The sequence below is a fragment of the Capra hircus genome, chromosome 20 (assembly GCF_001704415.2).
Source record: "Capra hircus breed San Clemente chromosome 20, ASM170441v1, whole genome shotgun sequence".
NCBI classification, from domain to species: Eukaryota; Metazoa; Chordata; class Mammalia; order Artiodactyla; family Bovidae; genus Capra; species Capra hircus.
The window spans coordinates 32,387,480-32,413,627 of NC_030827.1; positions in this window are offsets into that span (position 1 = coordinate 32,387,480).

The window sequence follows — 26,148 nt, forward strand, 5'->3', positions numbered from 1 at the left end:
TCATCAGTCATCAATAAGGTAATTCATTTGTTGTCAGAAAGTTAGTAAGAATGTCTGCTATGTCAACTTGTCTATTTTTGTTCCCTCCCAATATCCCATGCAAAGGAGAGACCTGTGTCCTGAAAATAAATTGCTTTTTTAGCATTTGCTTCATTAAAAAAAAAAAAAGAGTGCCAAAGCAAGACATTAAATTCACTAGGATCTATAAGAAATCTGTAGATATAAGTTGATGTCTAAAAGCTATGTCCACCCCAGCCTTCTGCCACAAATTTGTGTGGAAAGAATTTCAAAGTAGAGTTTGCCAAATGACCTTTTTACTAGTTAGCTCAATCAAGTTAATGAGATCATTTATACTGCTTCCATGATGTTCTGAGGATTTAGAGAATACTGTGAAGAGCTGGGGTATTAGAGAATCGGCAGCAGCTCTGGACTTACTACATATTATAGTAAGCAGAATAGTACTTCATCAACCCCCCAAAAGATGCCCACATCCTAACCCACAGAACTTGTGTATATATTATTTACATGGCAGGAAAATTAAGGTTGCAGATAGAATTTAGGTAGCTATCAGCTGATGTTAAGAAAGGAAAGTAGACTAAATTACTTGGGTGGGCCCAATGTAATCAGAAATTTCCTTAAAAGTGGAAGAGGGAGGCAAGAGTAAGTGTCAGAGTACTTCAGTGTGAGTATTTTATTGCTGGCTTTGAAGATAGAAAGGAGCTGTGAGCCATGGGATGTCAGCAACCTTCAGAAGATGAAAAAGGCAAGGAGACTTCTTCCCCAGAGCCTCCAGGATGTAACATAGCCCTACAAGCATCTCAGTTTTAGGCAATAAGACCTATTTCAGATTTCTAGCCCATAGAACTGAAAGATAAGAAATCTATGTTGCGGTAAGGCACTAAGTTTGTGGTCATGTATTACAGCAGTAGGAAACTAATCATCTAAATATTTTTCTGTCTTTTTCCCCTTTTCCCTTTCAGAATAAAGTCGTTTTTCACTATTTAAAAAAATTAAATCAGATATTTCCTCAAATGAGGGGAAATTTCAGTGTTTCCTGTTTCTCTTTAATTATGATTATATCTGAGCAGTACTCGACTCATTCCAGTTATACTAGACTATAATGTTGATGATAATATAATTGTGGAGAATCTTGAGCACTGAGAGGGCTTCAGTTCCTAGAGAGACAGCCATGTTCAAGTCTGGGCTTGTGATTCTAGGCCCTCTAACTATTTTGTAGGAAAGCAGGGTGTGGGGTGGAAAAGATGCTCAATCAGGAGAAAGTTCATCTTCCAGCTCTGCTCTGAAGAGAATCTCTTTTGACTGATCACAGCATATGAAACTACTTGGTAATATTTGAATTTTGATGACATACAGGTCTTTGCACATATCATACAAAGGGTAAAAGCATTATAGATTTAACTTCTTTTTCCGCTGCTTACTTCTAAGTGAAGAACCCTGCTCGGATTCTATTCTGTTCTCCACCAACCAGCTTTCCTGATCAATTAATTTCTGCTTATGTCCAGAAGAGCTGGTTTAAGAACCATCTCTTTCTCACACTTTCTCCTACTGGCTGTAATAATTGCCATATTCTACACTTTAAAAGAGTCAAATCCTGTTTATTTGACAATGAAGATTCTTTTCATTTCCTTCATTCAATAAAATGTAAAATTTTAAGTACATTCAGTTCAGTTTAGTTGCTCAGATGTGGCTGACTCTTTGCGACCCATGAATCGCAGCACACCAGGCCTCCCTGTCCATCACCAACTCCCAGAGTTCACTCAGACTCACGTCCATCAAGTCAGTGATGCCATCCAGCCATCTCATCCTCTGTCGTCCCCTTCTCCTCCTCCCCCCAATCCCTCCCAGCATCAGGGTCTTTCCCAATGAGTCAACTTCACGTGAGGCGGCCAAAGTACTGGAGTTTCAGCTTTAGCATCATTCCTTCCAAAGAACACCCAGGACTGATCTCCTTTAGAATGGACTGATTGGATCTCCTTGCAGTCCAAGGGACTCTCAAGAGTCTTCTCCAACATCACAGTTCAAAGCATCAATTCTTTGGCGCTCAGCTTTCTTCACAGTCCAACTCTCACATCCATACATGACCACTGGAAAACCCATAGCCTTGACTAGATGGATCTTTGTTGGCAAAGTAACGTCTCTGCTTTTGAATATGCTATCTAGGTTGGTCATAACTTTCCTTCCAAGGAGTAAGTGTCTTTTAATGTCATGGCTGCAGTCACCATCTGCAGTGATTTTGGAGCCCCAAAAAATAAAGTCTGACATTGTTTCCACTGTTTCCCCATCTATTTGCCATGAAGTGATGGGACCAGATGCCATGATCTTCGTTTTCTGAATGTTGAGCTTTAAGCCAACTTTTTTACTCTCCTCTTTCACTTTCATCAAGGGGCTTTTTAGTTCCTCTTCACTTTCTGCCATAAGGGGGGTGTCATCTGCATATCTGAGGTTATTAATATTTCTCTTGGCAATCTTGATTCCAGCTTGTGCTTCTTCCAGCCCAGTGTTTCTCATGATGTACTCTGCATAGAAGTTGAATAAGCAGGGTGACACTGGTCACTCTTAATAACCAACTCTGAAAAATCAGCACATCAGCCCTTTGTAGGATTTAAGATTTTAGGATGGATCCTAAAACAATGTTAGATCCATTAATCAAGGTAAATTGGAAGTGGTCTAACAGGAGATGGCAAGAATGAACATTGACATTTTAGAAATCAGTGAACTAAAATGGACCAGAATGGGCAAATTTAATTCAGATGGCCATTATATCTACTACTGTGGGCAAGAATCCCTTAGAAGAAACAGAGTAGCCCTCACAGTCAATATAAGAGTCCAAAATGCAGTACTTGGGTGCAATCTCAAAAACAATAGAATGATCTCAGTTCATTTCCAAGGCAAACCATTCAATATCACAGTAATCCAAGTCTATGCTCCAACCACTAATGCTGAAGAAGCTGAACAGTTCTATGAAGACATACAAGACCTTCTAGAACTAACACCCCAAAAAGATGTCCTTTTCATCATAGGATATTGGAATGCAAACGTAGGAAGTCAAGAAACACCTGGAGTAACAGTTAAGCTTGGCTTTGAGTACAAAATGAAGCAGGGCACAGGCTAACAGAGTTTTGCCAAAAGAACACACTGGTCATAACAAACGCTCTCTTCCATCAACACAAGAGATGAATCTACACATGGACATCACCAGATGGTCAACACCAAAATCAGATTGATTATATTTGTTGCAGCCAAAGATGGAGAAGCTCCATACAGTTAGCAAAAACAAGACCAAGATCTGACTGTGGCTCAGACCATGAACTCCTTATTGCAAAATTCAGACTTAAATTGAAGAAAGTAGGGAAATCCACTAGACCATTCAGGTATGATCTAAATCAAATCCCTTATGATTATACAGTATAAGTGACAAATAGATTCAAGGGATTAGATCTGATAGAACTCCTGAAGAACTATGGACAGAGGTTTGTAACATTGTACAGGAAAGTGAAATTGCAGTAGCTCAGTCGTGTCTGACTTGTAGGACCCCATGGATTGTAGCCTACCAGGCTTCTCCATCCATGGGATTTTCCAGGCAAGAGTACTGGAGTGGGGTGCCATTTCCTTCTCCAATTGTACAGGAGACAGTGATCAAAACCATATCCAAGAAAATGAAATGCAAAAGCGCAGAATGGTTGTCTGAGGAGGCCTTACAAATAGCTGATAAAAGAAGACTAGCAAAATGCAAAGGAGAAAAGGAAAGATATATCCATCTGAATACAGAGATCCAAAGGATAGCAAGGAGAGATAAGATAGACTTCCTAAGTGATCAGTGCAAATAAATAGAGGAAAACAATAGAATGGGAAAGACTAGAGATCTCTTCAAGAAAATTAGAGATACTAAGGGAACACTTCATGTAAAGATGGGCTCAATAAAGGACAGAAATGATATGAACCTAACAGAAGCGGAAGATATTAAGAAAAGGTGGCAAGAATACACAGAAGAACTATACAAAAAAGATCTTAATGATCCAGATAACTACGATGGTGTGATCACTTAACTACAGCCAGACATCCTGGAATGTGAAGTCAAGTGGGCCTTAGGAAGCATCACTACAAACAAAGCTAGTGGAGGTGACAGAATTCCAGCTGAGCTATTTCAAATCCTAACAGGTGATGCTGTGAAAGTGCTGCACTCAGTATACCAGCAAATTTGGAAAACTCAGCAGTGGCCACAGAACTGGAAAAGATCAGTTTTCTTTCCAATCCCAAAGAAGGACGATGCCAAAGAATGTTCAAACTACCAAAGAATATCACTCATCTCACATGCTAGCAAAGTAATACTCAAAATTCTCCAAGCTAGGCAGCACATCAATGAAGAACTTCCAGATGTTCAAGGTGGATTTAGAAAAGGAAGAAGAACTAGAGATCAAATTGCCTACATCCACTGGATCATAGAAAGAGCAAGAAAATTCCAGAAAAACATCTATTTCTGCTTTATTGACTGCACCAAAGCCTTTGACTGTGTGGATCACAATAAACTGTGGAAAATTCTTCAAGAGATGGGAATACTATACCACTTTACCTGCCTTACCTGCCTCCTGAGAAACTTGTATGCAGATCAAGAAGCAAGTTAGAACTAGACATGGAACAATGTATTGGCTCCAAATTGGGAAAGGAGTACGTCAAGGCTGTATATTGTCACCTTCCTTATTAAACTTCTCTGCAGAGTACATCGTGTGAAATGCTGGACTGGATGAAGCACAAGCTAGAATCAAGACTACAGGGAGAAATATCAATAACCTCAGATATGCAGACAACACCACCTTTATGGCAGAAAGCAAAGAGGAACTAAAGAGCCTCTTGATGAAAGTGAAAGAGGAGAGTGAAAAAGCTGGCTTAAAACTCAACATTCCAAAAACTAAGATCATGGCATCTGGTCCCATCATTTCTTGGGAAATAGATGGGGAAATAATGGAAATAGTGACAGACTTTATTTTGGGGGGCTCCAAAATCACTGCAGATTGTGACTGCAGCCATGGAATTAAAAGATGCTTGCTCCTTAGAAAAAAAGCTATGATCAACCCAGACAGCATATTCAAAAGAAGAGACATTATTTTGCCAACAAAGTTCTGTCTAGTGAAAGATGTGGTTTTTCCACTAGTCACGCATTGATGTGAGAGTGGGACCATAAAGAAAGCTGAGCATCGAAGAATTGATGCTTTTGAACTGTGGTGCTGGAGAATACTCTTGAGAGTCCTTTGGACTGCATAGAGATCAAACCAGATAATCCTAAAAGAAATCAATCCTGAATATCCATTGGAAGGACTGATGCTGAAGCTGAAGCTCCACTACTTTGGCCACCTGATGTGAAGAGCTGACTCATTGAAAGAAACCCTGATTCTGGGAAAGATTGAAGGCAGGAGGAGGAGACAACAGAGGATAAGATGGTGGGATGACATTACCTACTTGATGGATATGAGTTTGAGCATGCTCTGGGAGTTGATGATGGACAGGGAAGTCTGGCATGCTGATGTCCATGGGGGTCACAAATAGTTAGACATGACTGAGCGATTAAACTGACTGACTGACTGACTTTCCCACTGGTAACCATAAAACTGTTTTCTACTTCGGTGACTCTGTTTTGTAAATAAGTTCATTTGTACCACTTTTAGACATATGATTTGATCATCTCTTCAAATTCCAATTTGCCATCTATATATCTTTTTGATAAGGGGTCTATCCATACCTTTTGCCCATTTTGTAGTCAGATTGCTTGTTATCTTAATGTTGTTTAAGAGTTCTCTGCATATTTTGAATGCAAGTCCTTTAATAAATGTGATTTGCACATGTTTTGCCCCACTCTTTGGCTTGTCTTTATATTCTCTTGACAGTGTGCTTCACAGAGCAAAAGATTTTAATTTTAATGGTGTCCAAATCATTTGTCTTTCATTTCATGAATTGTGCCCTTGGTCTTGTATCTAAAAAGCCATTGCCAGCCCAAGATCACCTAGATTTTTTTCCTCATTTTATCTGCTAAGAGGGTTTTTTTTTTTTTTTTTTGCACTTTAAATTTAGGTCTATGATACATTTTGAGTTAATTTTGTGAATGGTCTTAAGTCTGTGTCTGGATTCACTTTTTTGATGTGGATGTCCAGTTTTTCTGGCACTACTTATTGAAAAAAACTATCTTTGCTTCATTGTATTACCTATGCTCCTTTATCAAAGATCAGTTGACTAGTATATTTTTGTGAATCTATTTCTTTGTTCTCTTCTTTGTTCCTTTGATCTATTTTTCTCTATTTTTTCACCAATAACACACTCTTTTAACTAGAGTTTTAGAATAATATGAAAAGAATGTAGTTATAAAGTCCTTTGCAGCAGGGCATGGAATACTTTTGTTGTATTGAATAGATACTTTCAGTTCAGTTCAGTTCAGTTCACTCAGTCGTGTCCGACTCTTTGCGACCCCGTGAACTGCAGCACACCAGGCCTCCCTGTCCATCACCAACTCCCAGAGTTCACTCAGACTCACGTCCATCGAGCCCGTGATGCCATCCAGCCATCTCATCCTCTGTCGTCCCTTTTTCCTCCTGCCCTCAATCCCTCCCAACATCAGAGTCTTTTCCAATGAGTCAACTCTTCGAATGAGGTGCCCAGAGTACTGGAGCTTCAGCTTTAGCATCATTCCTTCCAAAGAAATCCCAGGGCTGATCTCCTTCAGAATGGACTGGTAGGATCTCCTTCAGTCCAAGGGACTCTCAAGAGTCTTCTCCAACACCACAGTTCAAAAGCATCAATTCTTTGGCACTCAGCCTTCTTCACAGTCCAACTCTCACATCCATATATGACCACTGGAAAAACCATAGCCTTGACTAGACAGACCTTAGTCGGCAAAGTAATGTCTCTGCTTTTGAATATGCTATCTAGGTTGGTCATAACTTTTCTTGCAAGGAGTAAGCGTCTTTTAATTTCATGGCTGCAGTCACCATCTGCAGTGATTTTGGAGCCCCCCAAGATAAAGTCTGACACTGTTTCCACTGTTTCCCCATCTATTTGCCATGAAGTGATGGGACCGGATGCCATGATCTTCATTTTCTGAATGTTGAGCTTCATAGGTTCTCAGTTGAACTCCTTTTTCCACTAATATGAGATTTTTTCTCTTCTCACACTCAACAGAGGTCAGAGAAAAAGGATGTCATTCTCACTTTGGATGTGCACCTCCAAACTACCCATGTATTTTGACAAATTCTCTTATTTTCTTATACTTTCTTCTACTTCTTTAAGACTTTCCAAGTGTGGAAATATCAGACTTTGCATAGAGGTTGAGCAGGATTCTCTGCCACTTCATTCAAATAAATTGATGCCAGCCAAGAAAAGATAACACATTTTCCACCGAAATTAATGTAGCTCTCCAGGACTTTCCATTGGCATTTGGGATTAAGCCCTTTGCTAGCAAGAAAGTGTAACACTTTTCTTGCTTTGTTTTCTAGGTGATGACCCTGAAGTGAGGTAATGGTAGTTGAAAGAATAACTCAACAATTTCAAGGATTCTTGAACAAATATCTTAAATTCTTCTAATTGCATACCAATAAGGCTAACTGCCAAAGTGATCAAGCTTTCTGTTTTGATATAACTTAAGCATGAAATTAAAACTTTGTTTGATCAATATTAGATTCTATGCTGTTGTTATTCAGTCACTCAGTCATGTCTGGCTCTTTTCCATGGACTGCAGCATGCCAGGCTTCCCCGTCCTTCACTATCTCCCAGACTTTGCTCAAACTCATATCCATTATGTCAGAGATGCCATCCAACCATCTCATCCTCTCGTTGCCTACTTCTTCTCCTACCTTCAGTCTTTCCCAGCATTAGGGTCTTTTCCAATGAGTTGGGTCTTTGCATCAGGTGGCCAAAGTATTGAAGCTTCAGCTTCAGCATCAGTCCTTCCAATGAATATTCAGGACTGATTTCCTTTAGGATGAACTGGTTGGATCTCCTTGCTCTCCAAGGGACTCTCAAGAGTCTTCTCCAACACCACAGTTCAAAAGCATCAATTCTTTGATGCTCAGCTTTCTTTATGGTTCGACTCACATATTTCATACATGACTACTGGAAAAACCATAGCTTTGACTATAGGGAACTTTGTTGGCAAAGTGATGTCTCTGTTTTTTTTTTTTTTTTAATTTGCTATCTAGGTTTGTCACAGCTTTTCTTCCAAGGAGCAATCATCTTTTAATTTCATGGCTACAGTTACCATCTGCAGTGATACTGGAGCCCAAGGAAATAAAATCTGTTCAGAGTTTTTTTTTGCTGGTTTGAATTCAAATTGATATGTTCACAATAATTTTCCATCATTTTAAAGGATAAGATATTTGTTTGGCTCTAAAACACATAGCAATCAAGGTTCTGCATGTAAGTTTGCTGTTTTCAGAATGCCTCTATTATAACAGCTGTTATGATTATAACTTCTTAACTGGCCACCTATTAAATGTTTGGCTCCCTTTTCTTCTGTAAAAAAGCAAACACTTCAGGTGACACATTGATTCTCTGTTGCATTATTGATTCACTCATCAAACACTTCCTGAACATTTCTTATACACCAGGAAATAGACTAAGTGATGGGAGGACACAAATGAGTGAGAGGTAATCCCTTTCACAAAAGAATTTACACCTCTAGAGATTACTTTCTGGCACTATGCCAAAGAAGGACTCTTTCTGTATCTTCACTACATAAAATATGTGACACTTAATTGCCAAGTATGGTCCAATTTATTTGCAAATGAAAAGATTAATCAAATATAGCTAATGCGGCTTACAATCTCCTCTGGTTTCAAGAATAAACCTTCAAAATAAATCTTTCAAAAATAGAAACTAATTGTTCTCTATTTGCCTATTTCATGTCCACCTATGTAGTCTTACGTCTTCTCAGATATTGATACTGTTACTTAAGGGCCATGGCCCAGGTCATCTGGCATTTGGATTTGTTAGAAATTAGTTTGGTGAAAGCTGTAACTTCCCTGGGTGTAGAATCTTAGACTCTGATGAAAGTAGGAAGAGATCAAGAATGTGGGTGGTATTAAGAAGTCCAATAAATGAATGCCTCACTTGATTAGTTTCTAAACCCTTCCATGATTAACTTAATAATGACATTGCTCCCAATTAACACCAGTCCTAGGAGCTATCCCCTAATATACAATTTAAATAATTCAAAGGAGAAGGATCTATATGTCTTTGTTTGTTCAATTGCCAAGTCATGCCTGACTCTTTGTGACTCCATGGACTGCAGCATGCCAGGCTTCTCTGTCCTTCACTATCTCCCAGGGTTTTTTCAAATTCATGTCCATTGAGTCCATGATGCTATCTAATCACCTGATCCTCTGGCGCCCTCTTCTCCTTATGCCTTCAATCTTTCCCAGCATCAGGGTCTTTTCCAATGAGTCGGCTCTTCACATCAGGTGGCCAAAGTATTGGAGCTTCAGCCTTAGCATCAGTCCTTCCAATGACTCTTCAGGGTTGATTTCCTTTAGGATTGACTGGTTTGATATCCTTACAGTCCAAGGGACTGTCAAGAATCTTCTCTATCACCACAGTTGAAATCATCAGTTCTTCAGTTCTCAGTCTTCTTTATGGCCCAGCTCTCAAATCCATACATGGTACTGGAAAGATCATAGCTTTAACTATACAGACCTTTGTTGGTAAAGTGATTTCTTTGCTTTTTAATATGCTTTCTAGGTTTTTCATGGCTTTTCTTCCAAGGAGCAAGCATCTTTTTATTTCATGGCTGTGGACACCATCTGCAGTGATTTTGGAGTCCAGGAAAATTAAATCCGTCACTGCTTCCACTTTTTCCTCTCTGTGTCTTTAGTGTATTTGAAACTTACAAAATTCAAGACAGTACTGAAAGCAAAGCAAAGATAGTATTCTCTGAAGATATAAATTATTCTGACTAAAAAAAAGGGAGGAAAAGTATTAAAACACATCCCTCCAGGAATGCTGTGTTGTTGCTATAAGAACACAAATTTTAAAAAAATTTTAAATAAAGCATCCAAGAACTTAATAAATGAATTATTTTACATTGTTTGCAACCTTAAGAATACAAAATTAGTATCTACATCTGCTGTTTGCTGTCAACAAACAAACTCTTGACTCACTTTTGACCAAAAACGTGCCAATCAGTTCAATTAATGCTAAATCCAAGAGAAAAGAGGACATGAAACCATTTGAGTAGAAGAGCCAGGAAAGTGCAACCAATGAAAATAGCCAATGAAAAAATACTGACAATGATTTAAAAATAGGAACAAGGAGCAGTAAATGGAAGAAACATCACTCAAGGGATGAACTATGTGGATATCCAACACTCCTGTGCAGCTGTTCTGATCTCTTTTCAAACCTGAGCCAAGAAAATAACTCAGGAAGCTATTCTTGACTATTAATGGGGAATACAACCATAGCATTTTATAAGGGTGTTCAGTGTTTGTTAACACGGCAGGGGAATTTCAAATAGGCTAGAACTTGCCTGAAAATTTCAGGTGCTAAAATTGGCACATATGTCTTCATATCAGAAGTATGCTCTGCAAAAATTGCAATCATGCATGATTTGTTTTTATGTTTGTATTTGTATAATTCATAGTTTTTAATTGCAAGACATTTGCATAGCTACTGAATCATTTTATCTTGAGAGGTACATGGACTATTATCATCCTCATTTTTTATTTAAAATATGAGTCTAGTTTGTATCAGAAAGAGATTCCATTCATTGAGTGCTTAGTATTGACAGACCCTGTAATATACATCAAAGATGAGGTAGAATGTAGGACTTCTGGACTATTTGGCATCTGGGGAAAGAGACAATATGTAATGGGCTCAGAGCTGAAGCTCTTTTTCCATTTTCTAATTGTGAATATTTAGTGTGCATCTGTGTATTTGTGTGTGTAATAGAATGTTGTTGTTTTTAGTCACTAAGTTGTATTCAACTCTTTTGCAACCCCATGGACCCCACCAGGCTCTTCTGTCTGTGGGATTTCCCAGGCAAGAATACTGGAGTGGGTTGCCATCTCCTTCTCCAGAGGACATTCCTGACCAGGGATTGAACCCATGTCTCCTGCATTGCAGGCAGATTTTTTAAACCACTGAACCACCAAGGAAGCCCATAATGGATTTCCTTGTAGTAGGAAACCCACTACTCAGCTATTAAAAAGAATGGAACTTTGCCATTTGCAACAACATGGATGGACTTGGAGGGTATTATGTTTAGTGAAATAAGTCAGACAGAGAAAGAGAAATACAGTATGTTACCACATATGTAGAATATAAAAAAGAAATGAATGAATATAACAAAACAGAAACAAGCGCACAGATACAGAGAACAAACTAGTGGTTACTGATGGAGAGATAGACGATAATAGGGGCAAGATAGGGGTAGGGGGTTAAGAGGTACAAACTGCTCTATATAAAATAAGATACAATGACGTATTGTACAGAACAGGGCATATGGCAACTATTTTACAAAAACTTTAAATGATTTGTAAAAATTCTGAATCATTTTGTCATATACCTGAAACCAATAAAATGTTGCAAATCAACTATATCTCAATAAAAAAATAAATTCTAAAAATAAATGAATTAAATACTTTATTACTTAAAAATGCTAACCATCAAAAAAAGAATATTTATCTTCTGCTTCTAAAGAGAAATAATAAGAAATAACCAAAGAGCTCCTGTGGGTGGCATGAATAAAGGGTGAAAGCATTTTTGCTTTGTGAAGGTTACCAGGTAGAAATAAATAGCATGGCTATCACATAGGTTCTACTGCCCAAGCCAAATGTGCACATTGGAAAGGGTTTCAGAAGCCAGCAGCACAACACAGAAGCTCCTATGTTATAAATTTACTCAGGAAACTGTTTCCCCCAAACAGCCTAGTTACTATCTAACACATATATCTTTTTTTACTTCTTCTTTACTTCCTGAAAATAACAGTGGCTTTGGTGAACTTTTCCTGAATTCAAATTCTGGTTCCATCTTTTACTAGCTGCGTAAGTTGCTTAACTGTGACCTATTCTCTTCATATGTCAGATAAAGATAATAACCCTGCCTGGCTATGTTGTGAATCTTAAGATAGTAAGCACCATGTTTAGCATACAGCTGGCACTCAGTAAGGGCTTCCCTGGTGGCTCAGATGGTAAAGCATCTGCCTATAATGCGGGAGACCTGAGTTCGATCCCTGGGTCGGGAAGATCCTCTGGAGAAGGAAATGGCAACCCACTCCAGTACTCTTGCCTGGAAAATTCCATGGACGGAGGAGCCTGGTGAGTTACAGTCCATCAGGTCGCAAAGAGTTGGACATGACTGAGCAACTTCACTTTCACTTCATTTTCAGTGGCTCAAGGAGTAAAGAATCTTGGAATGCAGGAGTTCAGTCCAGGGTTCAGTCCTTAGGTTGGGAAGATCCCTGGAGAAGGGAATGGGTACCCACTCCAGTGTGTTAGTTACTCAGTCATGTCTGACTCTTTGCGACCCCATGGACTAGCCTGCCAGGCTCCTCTGCCCCTGGGATTCTCCAGGCAAGGGTACTGGAAAAGGTTGCCATTCCCTTCTCCAGGGGATCTTCTTGACACAGGAATCAAACCTGGCTGTCCTGCATTTCAGACAGATTCCTTACCATTAGGAAACCACCAGGGAAACCCTCTAGTAAATGCTAGTAATTCTCTTGAACTATAACTATTGGTCTTATCTACAGTTTATTATTTCCCCCAGTACAAATCCTGTCAAAGAATCTTTCTTTAATTTCAAACATCATCCTTTTTATAAAATCAAAGAACATTTGAACTAAAATTATCTTAAGAGATTATCTTCTCCAACCTTCAATGGTTTGATATTCTTCAGTGAGTGAGTCTAAGTAAAGATGAGGAAACAGGCCCAGAGGCATAATATCACCAGTCCTAGGTCACACTGCTGGTGAAAAGTAGAATTTTAGGGCCAGATCATAGGTCTTTAGTAAATGTTTATTCCCATATCCGCTGATGCCTCCAAAACGAGCCTTTCACAATACTCGCTCATCAGAATATTTCTCTTTTCCTTAAAGCAAAGACAAATTGGACCTTGAGTATATGGACTTGAGATTTTTGCACTATGTTTTTATCTGTTATAGAGTGTTGTGATGCTTTTTCAGGAACCATTTTCAAGAGGTAGCCTTGTGAGCTGAGAATCATGGTGCTTCTTTTTCACAGTATTAGAACTCTGTAATGCCAAATATTTTCTCTTTCTGTTGATACTATCTTGTTTGGTTTTGTTTTGATCTAAAAGAAAGAAATCAATTCACGAGGAGAATTCTGTCTCAAAAGCTAATAAAGAAACCAAACTTCCTAAATTGTAACAGGGTGGGAAGACACCTTCAAATCGATTGCTTATCCAAATTGATTAAATTTCCAGTTCTTTTAACCAATGTAGTTTGGTAAGGTAACCCATTAGTAACCAGAAATTGTGTATTCAGACCACTGTATTCATCTAACAGAAATAAATCAATATATTCTCGAACACTATTCTAATGTTGCAGACAACAGTAGAAAATTCCATTTTGACTTGAAGTCAAGAGACTTTGTTTGTTTACATACTTGAAGTATCTTATCAGTAGCTAGCTTTAGCTATTAGGCTATTTCACAACGTGACTCTCCCAAAGGAAAAATAAAAACAAGAGTATTATGACGTTCCAGAGTAAAACCTTAAAAAAATAATAATAAAATGGAATCATTAAAGGTTTCTCTGTCCTTAAAATTTACCAAGTATTCTGTCTAGACTGGGGAACAATAAGAATAAACCTGGGTTTCAGAAGAGTATTCCAGACTTCATTATCAGTCATATGTTAAATAAAATTCATTGAGGATCTATTATGTTTCAGAAGCTAATTAAAAAGGCTGGAGATAAATGCTCAAACACAGTCAAACACATGTTTCCCTCTCTGTACACACACACACACACACACACACACACACACACACACACAGAGGCTCTTTTTCATCTACTTCACATTTGAAAAACTTGTCCACCCAGACTAAACAGTCTTCTTCTCCTCTGTGTTAGCATCCCTTCCAGACAGAATCAAGCTTTGAAGCTGTCCTCTCTGAAGGGGTGCTACCCAGTATTGGCCTAAATGTGCTTCTGACCAAATTAGTTCATGTTATCACAGCAATATTTGCACACAGTGTCCTTTCTTTTCCTCGTCTCCCATTTGGCTTTTAAAATCTCAGACAGTGTCACTTGATTATGTGAAGCTTCTAAAACACTATCGTAAAACAAATCAGCCTGTGGTATTTGCTGTTTCAGAGCATTATTGGCTACAGAGACATTAGGAAAACTAGGGGGAAAAGTGAACACTTAGCAAGTGAAGAAGAGGCCAAAAACATAAGCACAGATAATCCTGATGTTTAGAACACGAAATAGTGCTATTATCTACTTCCTATTTGGGGCCCCAGCCGAAGAACAGTCAATGACTTCTGCCAGATAGTGTTTACATTTAGTTGAAGTTTAAGTGATTTTTCTGAAGCTGGAGGCTGTAAATTATATCCTTATATTCCCAGCACAGAGCAAAATGCACTGCCATATATACTCTGAGGTACTATTGATTTTTTTTTAATTAAAAAAATTTATTTATTTTTTAATTGAAGGGTAATGCTTTACAGAATTCTGTTGTTTTCTTCCAAACATCAACATGAATCAGCTATAGGTACACATATGTCACCTCCCTCTTGAACCTCTCTCCCATCTCCCTCCCATCCCACTCCTCTAGTCTGTTACAGAGTCCCTGTTTGAATACTCTTGAGTCATACAACAAATTACCATTGGCTATCCATTTTACATATGGTAATGTAGGTAGTACTGATTTTAAATGCACCATTATTTTATATATCACTAAGGAAGAAAAAAATACTGCCAACTAAAACAATGGTTTTATTCCTAGTGAAAGAGTTGTATGAGACTTAGATATTTCATTCATTGCTCATATCAAATAAAGTTAAGTTAGCTAAAGTTTTATTAAAAGTTTTTTCAAATTGAGATACTCTAAAGCAGAAAGTACATCCTTATTTGAGATGTTGAAATATGGAAAAGATGTACATTTAGAATCTACAGAAAATGAAAAATGGTGTTCAACATCTCCCATGTTTGAAGCTGCTGCTGACAATGGTGATAAACATATGCATGATTGTGATCAACACATGTGCAGCCCCAGCTGACATTTCCCATTAGGTTGTGCGACTATTGGACAAATGTCCATCTATGCCAACTGACTGTAAGCTCCGTGAAGACAGTGACCACGTCTGTTTTTCACATCATTATCCCCAGTCTGTAGGTGAGTTGCTGCTGCTGCTGCTGCTGCTAAGTCGCTTCAGTCGTGTCCGACTCGGTGCGACCCCATAGATGGCAGCCTACCAGGCTCCCCCGTCCCTGGGATTCTCCAGGCAAGAACACTGGAGTGGGTTGCCATTTCCTTCTCCAATGCATGGAAGTGAAAAGTGAAAGTGAAGTCGCTCAGTCGTGTCTGACTCCTAGCGACCCCATGGACTGCAGCCTACCAGGCTCCTCCATCCATGGGATTTTCCAGGCAAGAGTACTGGAGTGGGTTGCCATTGCTTTCTCTGGTAGCTGAATCAGAGTTCTATAAATACTAGTTGAGTAATAATGGAATGAATAGATGACTGATGATAATGATGGAGTAACAGTCATAAGAACAGCCTGAGGAGTTTTAGTAGGTGGCTCTCTTGCCTCAGTCAACTCGAGATATGCATTCTCTGTAATGCCAGGGGGTTAGCTCCAATAAAGTGGACTCTGAATTTTAATGCTAAAAAGAACTTTTTAAAATGTAAATATTTAATTAAGATGGAAGAATTCATGACCCAACTAAATGTATTAAATAATGTGCAAAGCTGCAGGCTAAATTCATGCTGATGGCCTACAAAGTTTTATTTATTTACTTTGATTGCAGGTGAGAGCAGATATGAAAAGTAAATAGAAAAACAATTTTCCCATGTGATAGCATCTAAAATAGACGAGTCATATGAGTGAATGCATATAAATGTATTGGTGTATTGGATTTTTGCTTAAAAACACAATATAAAGCAAAATGTGAGAAACAGAGGACTTTTTGGTACATCTATTTCAGCTGAGTAGACAGAGCTAGTAGTACATACAATACTTATTATAAGAGTGGCAGAACATTGAACACTGAATTCTCAGACTGAGTAAGTCTGGACTCTGAAAAAGAAGTGGAGCCCGGAGATCTGAAATGCTGCTAAGTCACTTCAGTTGTGTCCGACTCTGTGTGACCCCATAGACACCAGCCCACAAGGCTCCCTCATCCCTGGGATTCTCCAAGCAAGAACACTGGAGTGGGTTGCCATTTCCCTCTCCAATGCATGAAAGTGAAAAGTGAAAGTGAAGTCACTCAGTCGTGTCCAACTCTTAGCAACCCCATGGATTGCAGCCCACCAGGCTCCTCCCTCCATGGGATTTTCCAGGTGAGAGTACTGGAGTGGGGTGCCATTGCCTTCTTCAGAGATCTGAAATGAGGATATGATTTACTACAGAAGTAATCCACTCTCCTTTCCTACAAAATAAAGGCATACTTTGCTTTAAAATATTACCTGGACCTTATCTGAAGTACATGTCTAGTAAAACAATGCTTGCCTTCCTCTGCATCTACCCCTGCCTTTCCTCTTGGCCACAAAATTCATAATATGACAAGCTGTGGTATGTACTATACTTAGTCACTCAGTCATGTCAGACTCTTTGTGACCGCATGGACTGTAGCCCACCAAGTTTCTTTGTCCATGGAGATTCTCCAATCAAGAGTGTGTTGGCATGCCTTCCTGCAGGGAAGGAAGGGTTCAATTCCAGGAATTGAACTGGGGTCTTCTGCATTGCAGATGGATTCTTTACCAGCTGAGCTACCAGGGAAGCCATAATATGACTAGGAAGGGACTTAAAAGAGACCTAAGGCCATTTATTTGAATATAGCATACCTTGGAGATATTCCAGGTTCAGTTCCAGGCTACTGCACTAAAGCAAATATCACAATAAAGCAAGTCACATGAATTTTGTTGGTTTCCCAGTACATATAAAAGTTGTGTTTATATTACACTGTAGTCTATTAAGTGTGCAATAGCATTAAAGCAAAAAAAAATGTATCTACCTTAGTTTAAAAATACTTTCTTGCTAAAAAATTCTAGTCATCATGTGGAACCTTCAGCAAGTGATAATCTTTTCACAGTGATAACATCAAGGATCACCAATAACAGATCACCATCACATAGTAATAATGAAAGTTTATAATTTTGTGAGTAGTACCAAAATGTGACTTCAAGGCACTAAGTGAGCAAATGCTGTTGGAAAAATGGTACCAATAGACTAGCTCAACTCAGGGTTGCCACAAACCTTCAATTTGCAAAAAAAGAAATGCAATATTTGAGAAGCACTATAAAGTAGAGAACAAAAAATGAGTTATGCCTACAACTGTATGCTGGAAAAAGAGGAATACCCAGATCTCCAGAAATTTGTTGAATGTAGCAGTTTCTTTGACACTGATGCCAAAGGATCCAAGGAACTACCATGGCCCCCATTGCAGGTAATAAATAAAGTCCCTGCTAAGTCACTTCAGTTGTGTCCGACTCTGTGCGACCCCATAGATGGCAGCCCATGAGGTTCCTCTATCCCTGGGATTCTCCAGGCAAGAATACTGGAGTGGGTTGCCATTTCCTTCTCCAATGCATGAAAGTGGAAAGTGAAAGTGAAGTCGCTTAGTCGTGTCCGACTCTTAGCGACCCTATGGACTGCAGCCCACCAGGCTCCTCTGTCCATGGGATTTTCCAGGCAAGAGTACTGGAGTGGGGATCCATTGCCTTCTCCGAATAAAGCCCCTACCCAGGTCCATCTCACAGTAGAACCACTAGATCAATGGGCCCACTTGGTGTTATTTTTCTGGGTTCTGCCATATAATCAGAATGGACATTCTTAGCAACTAGCAGAATCCTTATATTGGTACCCTGAACTATGGATTTAAGAGCATTTATAGTGGGAAAGGCCAAAATGTAGGGGTGATGATTCCTACATTTAATTCACTAATGTGACCCCAGAAGAAATTACATAAATCCAAACATATGACAGACGAGCACCAGAATAGCCCCATAGTCTAACCGAGAATAGCCCCATCAGGCAGTTTTGCACCAGACGAATATACTAGGTATGGCATATTTGTCAGAACAAATTAACAAATTATAGCATGTAGTATGTACCTGTTTATCTATAAAGGCATTATTTTCCAACCCACAGAAAGGGGGTTCCCATGCAATATTGCTCTTTACAGCATCGAACTTTACTTCTATCACCAGTCACATCCATGGCATGGCTCATAGTTTCATTGTTAGACAAGGCTGTTTGACTGTGGGGATCACAGCAAACTGGAAAATTCTTAAAGAGACGGGAATACCAGGCCACCTCACCTGCTTCTTGAGAAATCTGTACGGAGGTCAGGAAGCAACAGTTAGAACTGGACATGGAACAGATGGTTCCAAATAGGGAAAGGAGTACATCAAGGCTGTATATTGTCACCCTGCTTATTTAACTTATATGCAGAGTATATCATGAGAAACGCTGGGCTGGAGGAAGCACAAGCTGGAATCAAGATTGCTGGGAGAAATATCAGTAACCTCAGATATGCAGATGACACCACTCTTATGGCAGAAAGCAAAGAACTAAAGAGCCTCTTGACGAAAGAGGAGAGTGAAAAAGTTGGCTTGAAGCTCAAAGTTCAGAAAACTAAGATCATGGCATCTGGTCCTATCACTTCATGGGAAATAGATGGGGAAACAGTGGAAACAGTGAAAGCCTTTATTTTGGGGGGTTCCAAAATCACTGCAGCCATGAAATTGAAAGATGCTTGCTCCTTGGAAGAAAAGTTATGGCCAAACTAGACAGCATAATAAAAAGCAGAGACATTACCTTACCAACAAATGTCCGTCTAGTCAAAGCTATGGTTTTTCCCGTAGTCATGTATGGATGTGAGAGTCGAACCATAAAGAAGGCTGAGTGCTGAAGAATTGATGCCTTTGAACTGTGGTGTTGGAGAAGACTCTTGAAAATCCCTTGGACTGTACAGAGATCCAACCAGTTCATCCTAAAGGAATCAGTCCTGAATTTTCATTGGAAGGGCTGATGCTGGAGCTGAAACTCCAATACTTTGGCCATCTGATGCAAAAAACTGACTCATTTGAAAAGACCCTGATGCTGGGAAAGATTGCAGGTGGGAGGAGAAGGGGACGACAGAGATTGAGATGGGTGGATGGCATCACTGACTCAATGGACAAAAGTTTGAGTAAACTCTGGGAGTTGGTGATGGACAGGGAGGTCTGGCATGCTGCAGTCCATGGGATCGCAGAGAGTCAGACATGACTGAGCAACTGAACTGAACAGAAAGGAGGATCAGAAACAGATTCCATTTATCCCTGGTGGTGAAGAAAAAAGCCTGCCCTTACTTCACAGGTAGATTGACTCAATACATGAGTGCAAACTAAAATCTAACTGCCACTGAACCACAGTGTGCTCTGGGATGGCCATGAAAGACAGTGATTAGTGGGAGGAACTCAGAGCTGTACATCTGGTATCCACTCTGAAAGTCACAAGTTAGTAGTATACAATAAAGGTAAAAATTGACTCAGTGATGTATGGTTTCTGTGGTTAGTTAGAAGCCTGCAAGGAGCATGATTAGATCAGGGACAAAGAAGTTTGGGGAAGAAGAATTTGGATGGTGTTGCAGGAGTGAACACAACATGTAATAATCTTTGCACAGTCAATCAGTGCTTACAGAAAACACCTGCCCTGGACAAGGAACTACATCACAAAGCTGACCGGGTGACCTGATCCATAGATGGCAACAAGTAGCTGTGTTGAATAGCTCACTGCTCCTACAGTGAGCTCTAAAACTGAGAAGCAATGGTGGCAGAGATGAAGGCTATGTTTTGGCCCACACAGCATAGGTTCCCTCTCACAAAGGCTTATCAACTGCTGTCACCACTGAATTTCTATATGCCAGTTACAGGTAACACTGAGAATATAGCGGCAGCAAGTTGACTGCCTTGAAACTATTTCACATTACAGGGGGCCATATTTCATCCAAACTGTCAATCAACTCTCAGTCCCTACCTACACTGTTCAGCACCGCTTCAGGGGCTCAGAGTGTTTGATCTAAGACTCTAAGCCCCACATAGCATTGCTTGGGACCAAGAGACAAACTTTATGGCACAGTGGCAGGTGATCCCATGGCATGAGGTCTAGTTATTGAGCCCACCATATATATACTGGATCATCCAGAAGCTGCTGGCTTGATAGAGTGGTAAAAAGTCCTCTTAAGGGCACAGATGACACCCTACCCTGAAGAACACACTTTGAAAGGATGAACAGCTCTTCTGAAGCATGTAGCATATACCCTAAACTAACAAAGCTAGTGGAGGTGATGGAATTCCAGTTGAGCTCTTTCAAATCCTGAAAGATGATGCTGTGAAAGTGCTGCACTCAATATGCCAGCAAATTTGGAAAACTCAGCAGTGGCCACAGGACTGGAAAAGGTCAGTTTTCATTCCAATCACAAATAAAGCCAATGCAAAAGAATGCTCAAACTACCACACAATTGCACTCATCTCACATGCTAGTGAAGTAATGCTCAAAATTCTCCAAGCCAGGCTTCAGCAATATGTGAACCGTGAACTCCCTGATGTTCAAGCTGGTTTTGGAAAAGCCAGAGGAACCAGAGATCAAATTGCCAACATCTGCTGGATCATGGAAAAAGCAAGAGAGTTCCAGAAAAACATCTACTTCTGCTTTATTGACTATGCCAAAGCCTTTGACTGTGTGGATCACAATAAACTGGAAAATTCTGAAAGAGATGGGAATACCAGACCACCTAACCTGCGTCTTGAGAAATCTGTATGCAGGCCAGGAAGCAACAGTTAAAACTGGACATGGAACAACAGACTGGTTCCAAATAGGAAAAGGACTACATCAAGGCTGTATATTGTCACCCTGCTTACTTAACTTCTATGCAGAGTACATCATGAGAAACGCTGGACTGGAAGAAACACAAGCTGGAATCAAGATTGCCAGGAGAAATATCAATAACCTCAGATATGCAGATGACACCACCCTTATGGCAGAAAGTGAAGAGGAACTCAAAAGCCTCTTGATGAAAGTGAAAGAGGAGAGCGAAAAAGTTGGCTTAAAGCTCAACATTCAGAAAATGAAGATCATGGCATCCGGTCCCATCACTTCATGGGAAATAGATGGGGAAACAGTGGAAACAGTATCAGACTTTATTTTGGGGGGCTCCAAAATCACTGCAGATGGTGATTGCAGCCATGACATTAAAAGATGCTTACTCCTTGGAAGAAAACTTATGACCAACGTAGATAGTATGTTCAAAAGCAGAGACATTACTTTGCCGACTAAGGTCCGTCTAGTCAAGGCTATGGTTTTTCCTGTGGTCATGTATGGATGTGAGAGTTGGACTGTGAAGAAGACTGAGCACTGAAGAATTGATGCTTTTGAAGCGTGGTGTTGGAGAAGACTCTTGAGAGTCCCTTGGACTGAAGGAGATCCAACCAGTCCATTCTGAAGGAGATCAGCCTTGGGATTTCTTTGGAAGGAATGATGCTGAAGCTGAAGCTGCAATACTTTGGCCACCTCATGCAAAGAGTTGACTCATTGGAAAAGAGTCTGATGCTGGGAGGGATTGGGGGCAGGAGGAGAAGGGGATGACAGAGGATGAGATGGCTGGATGGCATCACGGACTCGATGGATGTGAGTCTGAGTGAACTCCGGGAGATGGTGATCGACAGGGAGGCCTGGCGTGCTGCGATTCATGGTGTCGCAAAGAGTCGGACACAACTGAGTAACTGAACTGAACTGAACTGAACTGAATGGCCTTAGTAGTGCTGTGTCCCCAGTAAGTAGAATGCAAGGTCTGGGAACAAAGGAATGGAAGTATAAGTGAGCCCACTCATCATCATTCCCCGTCATCTCAGGGAATTTGTGTTTCCTCACTCTTGCAATTTTAGGCTCTGTGAGTCCTAATTCTTAGAGGGTGGGTGTTTCTTGCAGAAGAAGCAGGGAAAGTCCCCATAAACTTAAAGCTATGACTTTAAACTCCTGGTCACTTTAGGTTCCTCATAGCAGTAGATCATCAGACAAAGAGCAAATATCATACTGGCAGGGGTATTTGACCCTGTTGATCATTAAGAAATAAAGTACTGCTAGCTAAAGCAAGCATAGTAATTTCCTGAGCTGACTCTTTTTATAATATAATAAGCAAGTCTAATAACCATGGACTGATAAAAGCACAAAAACTGGAGTCTTAGATGCCACAAGCCAAGTCAGCTAGTCCAACAAAGGTGCTATCCTAGAGAGAGGGAAATCTAGAATAGCTGGTAGAGGGGGCAGATAATGGGGGGCTTAGGGCCAATTGCACCAGCAGGAGCTGTAACTTGTCTAAATAATCTTCTTCTTGTAAGTGTTCTCAGAAAATTCAGTACTCTAGAAAAGTTGTGCCTGGATGGAGTTTAATTTGAGAAGCGAGTCTGAGTGTTGCAAGGCAGATATTGTGCTATAGTGGACCCCATGGTTGCTCTGCCTAGATCCTCCTAACTGGGTTGGAACAGCCATCCACCAGTAGTCACACCTCAGCAGCTGTTAATAGCTCACAGCTCTTTCCCTTCTCCTAATAGAAGACTTTATAATAACTTCTTGGGTGGCACCCATGCTGACACTGGGCAAACTGGGGAACTGGGGTGAAATTCACACTCCTTAGCTTTCAGTGGAACCAAACCGGTTCCAGCTGGTATCCAGCTAAGACAGCATCCTTGCTTAGCAATTCCCCCTACCCTATCCTTCTCTGACTCCTCTTCTGAAATCACTTCCTCAATAAATCACTGCACAAGAATTCTGGTCCCTGACTCTGCTAAGAGGAAACCCCATCTAAGACAGATAACAAATGGATCATTTGGAACAATCCTCTCTCAGTAACAGAAGACTTTATGACAGAAAAATCTATACTCTTTGTGGATGAAAATCACTTTTATTCTACTGTTAATTAAATATACTTAGACGGAAAGGTACTTGTAGATTACTTGTGTGATTAGGTCTAATAAAACTATAAAAGCAAAACAAACTTGCCAATTAGATTAAAAACCAAAGCGTAAATAAAATTTAAACTTACAACACTAATGTAATGTGACAGATTTATGTTTTTCTGAAGCTAAATTGCTGATGTTGGATTTAAAAACACAAAGATGTAGCCCTAGACTTGGTTCTATATTTAGTCTGTTCCTGTATTTTAACCTCAACAGCACAAATTCAGAGAGTTCTGCTGTTATTATTATTTAAGTATGTTCTATAAAATTTCATTAGTAACTTTCAGGTTTTTATAGCAGTTCAGGACAATCAGTCCTCATTTTAATTAAAACTTGGCTAGCAAAAAACTCTCTAGTAGCAATGGTAACAAGTTCTTACTTGATAACTTTTTAAAGCTTTTTTCCTCACTAGGTAATAGTTTAGAATAAAACGGTGTAGGTTCTATTAAGTTTGGTTCATCTGTTCTGTGTGCTCAAGAAGAGTCAATACTCTCACTAATTTTATCAATTTAATCTGCTCTACACATTCATTCATGGAGTACACCACATCATCATTTGAGATTTCTTTCGTGGGAGTACTATTAGAAACATAAAGGCAAATATGATCACTGAATGAAGAAACTCATTCATGTTTGACTCTTTGCAATAGCACGGACTGTGTAGCCTTCCAGGCTCCTCTGTCTGTGGGAGTCTCCAGGCAAGAATATTGGAGTGGATTGCCATACCCTTCTCCAGAGGATCTTCCCAACCCAGGGGCTGAACCCAGATCTCCTGCGTTGCAGGCAGATCCCTTACTGTTTGAGCTACAGGGAAGAACTTGAATGAGGAAACTGTATAGAAGGCCCTCAGATGATTGCAAATATGCTTATGTCACATTATAAAATATCAATAAAATGAAAATAAACAGTTAAACATTTATAGAGAATTCACACACCCCATATAATAACCCCTCAGTTTGTGTACTTTATTTTGTGAAGCAATGCACTAGAAAGATTATGAAATACTTCCTAGTCTAAAATTATATGAATTTTTCTAATCTCAAAAATTACCATAAATGGTGGTAGTTCATCTCAAAAACAAAAAATATCTTATCCAATAGAATATGCTGCCTTTGCATTCCCACTGCAACACACTGACTTTGCTTCAATAGTGAGTTGAAATAATTACTGGTTTTCTCTAATATTAGTGCCTAGGCTTTAGGAGACCTATTCTCAATTAAATTTTAAAGTTTTCTTTTTCTTTTCAAGTAGTATAAGGTTATGGACGAAACTGAATCTTGGTTTAGAATGGTAAAACGGCATTTCTTTTTAAGGAAAAAAAAACATATCCTTTAGCTAATTAAACCTCAATAGTACCAGCTCATATCAATTAGCAATAAAAAATAAAAATATCTTCTCCATCTTAGGAGGGCCTGTGAATGGATGACTTGAATAAAATTAAAGTGGTTGTTCTAACTTGACTTTCTAAAGAATGGATGTTAGTCAAAATGTCTTTTAAAAAATTAATTAGCTCAAAGTAGGAAAGCTGCCATCTAATGAGTGATTTCTGTGATCTCGGCATTAATTGCCAACTGCAGCACATGAAGGTGAATTCAGATAAATAAGATAATTCTAGAAATGAATTATTTTGGTGTTTTATATCTTCTCATAGTAAACTTGTACATAGCCATGAATCACTAGATTTACAATGCCTGTAAAAATTTTTTCATTTAATGATTTCTGCCTCAAACTTCTTTGTTTAATGCACTGGCTGTAACTAATCTTTCATTTGTGATCTCAGAGACAGAATACTTATTTTTAAATAAAACTGTTTTTCAGTTCATTTCAGTTCAGTTGCTCAGTTGTGTCCTACTCTTTGCAACCCCATGAACTGCAGCAAGCCAGGCCTCCCTGTCCACCACCAACTCCTGGAGTCCACCCAAACACGTGTCCATTGAGTTGGTGATGCCATCCAACCATCTCATCGTTTGTCCTCCCCTTCTCCTCCTGCCCTCAATCTTTCCCAGCATCAGGGTCTTTTCCAATCAGTCAGCTCTTCACATCAGGTGGCCAAAGTACTGGAGTTTCAGCTTCAACATCAGTCCTTAAAATGAACACCCAGGACTGATCCTTAGAAAGGACTGGTTGGATCTCCTCACAGTCCAAAGGACTCTCAAGAGTTATCTCCAACATCATAGTTCAAAAGCATCCATTCTTCTGTGTTCAGCGTTCTTTATAGTCCAACTTTCACATCCATACATGACCACTGGAAAAACCATAGCCTTGACTAGACGGACCTTAGTCGGCAAAGTAATGTCTCTGCTTTTGAATATGCTGTCTAGGTTGATCATAACTTTGCTTTCAAGGAGTAAGCATCTTTTAATGTCATGGTGGCAATCACCATCTGAAGTGATTTTGGAGCCCAGAAAAATAGTCTGACACTGTTTCCACTGTTTCTCCCTCTATTTCCCGTGAAGTGATGGGACCAGATGCCATAATCTTCGTTTTTTGAATGTTGAGTTTTAAAACAACTTTTTCACTTTCTTCTTTCACTTTCTTCAGAAGGCTCTTTAGTTCTTCTTCACTTTCTGCCATAAGGGTGGTGTCATCTGCATATCTGGGGTTATTAATATTTCTCCTGGCAATCTTGATTCCAGCTTGTGCTTCCTCCAGCCCAGAGTTTCTCATGATGTACTCTGCATATAAGTTAAATAGCAGGGTGACAATATACAGCCTTGATGTACTCCTTTTCCTATTTGGAACCAGTCTGTTGTCCATGTCCAGTTCTAACTGTTGCTTCCTGACCTGCATACAGATTTCTCAGGAGGTAGGTCAGGTGGTCTGGTATTCCCATTTCTTTCAGAATTTTCCACAGTTTATTGTGATCCACACAGTCAAAGGCTTTGGCATGGTCAATAAAGCAGAAATAGATGTTTTTCTGGAACTCTCTTGCTTTTTCCATGATCCAGCGGATGTTGGCAATTTGATCTCTAGTTCCT